A 6,000-nucleotide genomic window follows, 5' to 3' on the forward strand; every position below is an offset into this window, starting at 1 on the left:
TAGCTACTTATTCCCCGACTTTACATACAAATTTTTATTAACTTCTCTTGAGCCGTTTTCTCGTGATGCGTGTACATACATACAGACAGACAGAAATTACAGACAATTAAAAAGTGCATTTCCTTGTTATGGTAGACATGACCGATACATAAATACTATTCTTTTTAAATTCCGAGCATGCACGGACAAAACCCTTATTATATATACCTATATGGGTACTGAAGTGTGTACAACTCTTTCCCTCATATGATATGAACGACTTACCATCACAAAATTCAGAAACATAAATTACGTGGAAACTGAACAGATGCTACTCTGTGGAAGGACATGCTTACAAACGGCAAATAGAGGAAGGGAGCATAACACAACCTTCTTGGACTCTGGCTTCGATATACAACAATGATTCAATAGTAGCTGCTACTGCATGACTGAATACTTAGGCTGCCAATATCACTCGCATGGCCGTATAACCTGTGGAGTGAATGTGTTCTTTTGTGAGCCTGTGACAAAAGCGGAACGTCCTCTGTGAGTCATATTCGAACAATCTGACTAGATGTTTCCATTCCGCTTTCTTCCCAGGTTCATAAAACACTCCATGGCAAACCAGGTTATTTAGAGTCGTGTTCAGAAGGTGGGGAGGATCAAAGATTGTAACAATCTCCTTCCCTTCCACTATCAAATCAATCACTACTGATCTGTATTTAGGACAGTAGGCCAAGGTGGCAGATTCCCTATCTGTTGTTTTCCTAGCCTTTTCTTAAATGATTGAAATTGTAAATTTATTGAACATCTCCCTTGGTAAGTTATTCCAATCCCTAACTCCCCTTCCTATAAACGAATATTTGCCCCAATTTTTCCTCTTGAATTCCAACTTTATCTTCATACTAGCTGATGTACCCGTGCTTCGCTACGGGATTCTCAGGAAGACTGGCTTTGTGGTTTTCCTAGCTGAATTCAACATGGGTCATTACAAAAACGTCAGTAGGAATGTAGCGATTGAAAGCAATGTACCCGTGCTTCGCTACGGGCTTCTCAGGAAGACTGGCTTGGTGGTTTTCCTAACTGAATTCAACATGCGTCATTACAAAAACGTCAGTAGGAATGTAGCGATTGAAAGCAATGTTATCATATAAAATACTCGAACAAATGAAAAACTGCACACTTTCTCACTTTCAACGAACAGTACTACGGTGACGATCTAACAGTCCAAAGTTCCAGAGCTGGAATAACCAGGTCGCAGTCTGCCGTGAACACCCCTCTGTCATTATTCCGTTAAATATGCACACTACTCATTCCAACCAGTGCCTAGAGTAGGGATTGAATAGCTCGAATGCTATGATGAACCAGTGTATTACGTACCAGTAATATCAGAAAATGTATAAACCAGAGGAATGGCATGCTAAAGAAGAAAGTTATCTAACTCCCCAGCTACTTCCCGCCAATATACAGGCAGGCTGTTACACTCGGTACGACCAGGCGAGTTGGCCGAGTGGTTAGAGGCGCGCAGCTGTGAGCTTGCATCCGGGAGTTAGTGGATTCGAACCCCACTGCTGGCATCCCTGAAGATGGTATTCCGTGGTTTCCCATTTCACACCAGTCACACCAGACTGTACCTTAATTAAAGCCTAGGCCGCTTCCTTCACACCCCTATTCCTTTCCTATCCCATCGTCGCCATAAGACCTACCTGTGTCGGTGCGACGTAAATCAAATTTAAAAAACCTCGGTACGCTGCAGTAAGCCTATCTATCGGGGATGAGTGGAAACAGAAGACAAAAAGCACATCACAACAAACAATGGTCAATGTAATGTTATTGTTGATAAAGTTTATGAGCTTTCTATATTGCAGGCCTTCACATTACTTTTCTTTCGACTCTGTGATATTAGGGCGTCTAACAAAATGATTTATATTGTAGACTGTAGTTACTTATTCTCAGACTTTACATACCTATTTTCACTAAATTCTGTTTACCCATTTTCTCGTGACTCGGCGCTGATATGACTTAGTAACAAAAATCCAAATTCATTAAATATCTCTGTGATTATATGCGGTACGGTAACAATGTATAAGACATAAGTGATCGGAAATTTAATAACTTCTTACATAACTACTACTAAATTACGACATAACTAAAATTATGTTAGTTATGTAGTATTTATCTATACCTACTTACCAGACATCCCTTGAGAACCTTATTTGAGAAATAAATAAATAACTTATTTGAGAATTACATTTCAGGCCTTCCCCTAAACTACCATTTCATTCAGCGTGAATAAAATAATTTATAGCCTAGATTGTAGTGGTTCATCGCCCGACTTTACATACAGATTTTCACTAAATTCTCTTCAGCCGTTTTCTCGTGATTCGTGTACATACACACAGACGGGCAGCCAGACAGAAATTACGGAAAAGTAAAAATGCATTTCATTGTTACTGTGGACATGACAGATACAGAAATACCATTATTTTCAATTTTTGAGCAATGTACAGACAAAACTCTTATTTTATACATAGATTACATTTCAGGCTTTCCCCTAAACTACCATTTCAATCAGAGTGAATAAAATTATTGATGGCCTAGATTATAGCGACTTATTCCCCGACTTTGTATACCAATTTTCGTGAAGATATGACCACTAATATAATAAATATTTGAGAATTAAATTTTAGGCCTTCCCCTAAACTACCAGTTTTATCAGAGTGAATACAATTATTTATGGTCTAGATTATATCGACTTATTACCCCGACCTTGCATACCGATTTTCATTAAGACACGGCCACTAATAACATAAATATTTGAGAATTAATTTTCAGGCCTTCACCTAAACTACCATTTCACTCGGCGTGAATAAAATAATTTATAGCCTAGATTGTAGCGGTTCATCACCCGACTTTACATTCCGATTTTCATTAAATTCTCTTCAGCCGTTTTCTCGTGATGCGTGTACATACAGACAGACAGAGACAGACAGACAGAAATTACGGAAAAGAAAAAATGCATTTCCTTGTTACTGTGGACTTGACCGATACATAAATACCATTCTTTTCAAATTCTGAGCAATGTACAGACAAAACTCTTATTTTATATATATAGATTGTGATCTTTCCTACTTTTAAAGACACCACTCAAACTTATTTGTCTACTGATGTCCTCCTATGCCATCTCTCCACTGACAGCTCGGAACATATCACTTAGTCGACGAGCTCGTCTCCTTTCTCCCAATTCTTCCCAGCCCAAACTATGCAACATTTTTGTAATGCTACTCTTTTGTCGGAAATCGCCCAGAACAAATCGAGCTGCTTTCCTTTGCATTTTTTCCAGTTCCTGAATCAAGTAATCCTGGTGAGGATCCCATACACTGGAACCATATTCTAGTTGGGGTCTCACGAGAAACAAATATGCTCTCCTAAACATCCTTACTACATCCCCTAAATACCCTCATAACCATGTGCAGGGATCTGTATCCTTTATTACTACCATATTTATGTGATTACCCCAATGAAGATCTTTTCTTATACCTAGGTATTTACAATGATCCCCAAAGGGAACTTTCACCCCATCAACGCAGTAATTAAAACTGAGAGGACTTTTCCTATTTATGAAACTCACAACCTGACTTTTATCCCTGTTTATCATCATACCATTGCCTACTGTCCATCTTACAACATTATCGAGGTAATTTGGCAGTTGCTCACAATCTTGTAACTTATTTATTACCGTACTCTGTGCAGAATAACATCATCTCCAAAAAGCCTTGTCTCTGATTCCACTTCTTTACACATATCATTGATATATATAAGAAAACATAAAGGTCCAATAATACTGCCCTGAAGAATTACATTCTTAATTATTACAGGGACAGATAAAGCTTCACCTACTTGATGAAGAACGGACCAGGACGGCCAGAGCGATTCTCACTGCACAGCTCTTATATTACCCTGCTGTTTGTGGGACCCTGGTATCACACACTTCCCACAATTTCCAAGCCAGTTTTCTGCAAAGCACAAATGACTTCCTTTAACAAAACGTTCAAGTTTCTCAGTGGATGCAGTGCCTCTTCAGGAAAAGTAAACAACAGGTTGCTTCCATTTTCTGAGGCGACTTCTAACCATGAACACCAAGGTATGATCAGCAAATCTGCTGGTACGTCCTATTTGTCAATATTCTTTTTACCCTACCCCATCCATACATCCACCCAACTCCCTATCACAGACAAATACAAAGCTGACGTTTTCGCAGACTATTTTCTACGCCTTTTTCCCCTTCTTCCGCCCCCATTATTTCCATCCTGATGAGGCTACCATTCTCCAACACTGTAATTCTTTCCTCCCACATTTTCAACCGTCCTTTCATCATTTTCGTGATGTCGATTACTCCCATCCTCTAAATGCTCCGTTCACCCCACACGAAATTCTAACATTTTTTCGTTATAAACGTAACACTGCTCCAGGCTCCGACCGTATCACCTATCGCCATATTCGTGAAGCCCCCCTTTCCCTCATTCACATTCTCTGTACCATTTATACCACCATGTTGTATACCGGCTTGTTTCCTGCTCACTGGGGTCAAGCCGTTATACTCCTCTTTCCTAAACCTAATAAACCTCTCTCCGACGTCCGATCTTACCGTCCTATTTCCCTCCTGTCTGTCCTTTCTAACATTTTCGAAGGCATTTTATGCCAGAGAATGTCTCGCTACTTACAATCTCTCCATCTTTTACCTGATTCCCAAGCCAGCTTCCGCGCTCATTTCTCCACACATGATCACCTATTCCATATCACTTCCTCCCTCGACACATTTCTTAACACCCACCGACCCGCCGCCTTAGTCTGTCTTGATGTCAACAGAGCCTTTAATACCGTTTGGCACGAAGGTCTTGTTTACAAACTCTCACACTTACCTCTACATATCACTGTCCTACGTCTATTATTTAACTATCTGAAATGTCGCACCGCTACCATTTCTATTCATGGCATCCACTCTTGCCGCTTTCCCATCACTTCTAGTGTTGCCCAAGTTTCTCCACTTTCTCCTTTGTTATATTTACTTTTCACCTACGATATTTTCCGCCCCGCTCCCCCTTTAGGTTGTATCAATATGCTGACGATCTTGCTGTTCTTGCTTTTGGACCTACCTTCACCTCTCTTTCCAATAAACTCCAATCTTATCTCAGTACTCTTCAAACATGACTAAATTCCTGGCACCTTTCCGTTAATCCTACCGAAACGCAATATATAACATTCCCTCAGTCATAGGCTCCAACTAACAATGTGTAATATTCCTCTTACCGAAACTAAACTACTAACGTACCTCGGCATCCAGTTCCAAGATAACTTTAAAAGGACCCATCGTTTAGCCACTTCTTCTTCTTCTTCTTCTTCTTCTTAATGTGCCATCTTCTAGCGAAGGCTGGCGGTCAACATGGTGATTTTGAATTTGTATGCAGCGACACGGAACAGAGCCATCGTGTCCAACCCATACTAGTCTACGAGGTTCTTCATCCATAGAGTTCGTCGTCTACCAGGACTCCTACGTCCTTCTATTCTTCCACAATTCATCGTAAAGCCCTATACCGTTACCGAGTCCTTCGCTCCCTCACAGGCCCCTCCTGGGAATTGGATCCTCACCACATCCTCTTACTTTATAAATCCTTCATCCGCCACTTACTTACTTACTTACTTACTTACTTACTTACTTACTTGCTTGCGTGCTTGCTTGGTTGCTTACTTACTTACTTACTTACGCTTCTCTGACTTGGCTCACAGCTCACCCTACGGACTACGCTAAAATTTCACGACTTGACCGACATGCTATCATAATCGCGTATCGTCTTCCTTACGATACCCCCTCTGTTCATTTTCTTCCTTACTATACTTTTCCTCATATCCTCACTCATCTTCATTCCCTACGCCTTAAATATCTCACTCAAGGTACCTTTTATCATAACCCCCTCACAACAGAAGCCCTTCCGTGGTCTCCTCTCGCTACGTCTATCCTCA

This window comes from Anabrus simplex, chromosome 3 (assembly GCF_040414725.1).
Source record: "Anabrus simplex isolate iqAnaSimp1 chromosome 3, ASM4041472v1, whole genome shotgun sequence".
NCBI classification, from domain to species: Eukaryota; Metazoa; Arthropoda; class Insecta; order Orthoptera; family Tettigoniidae; genus Anabrus; species Anabrus simplex.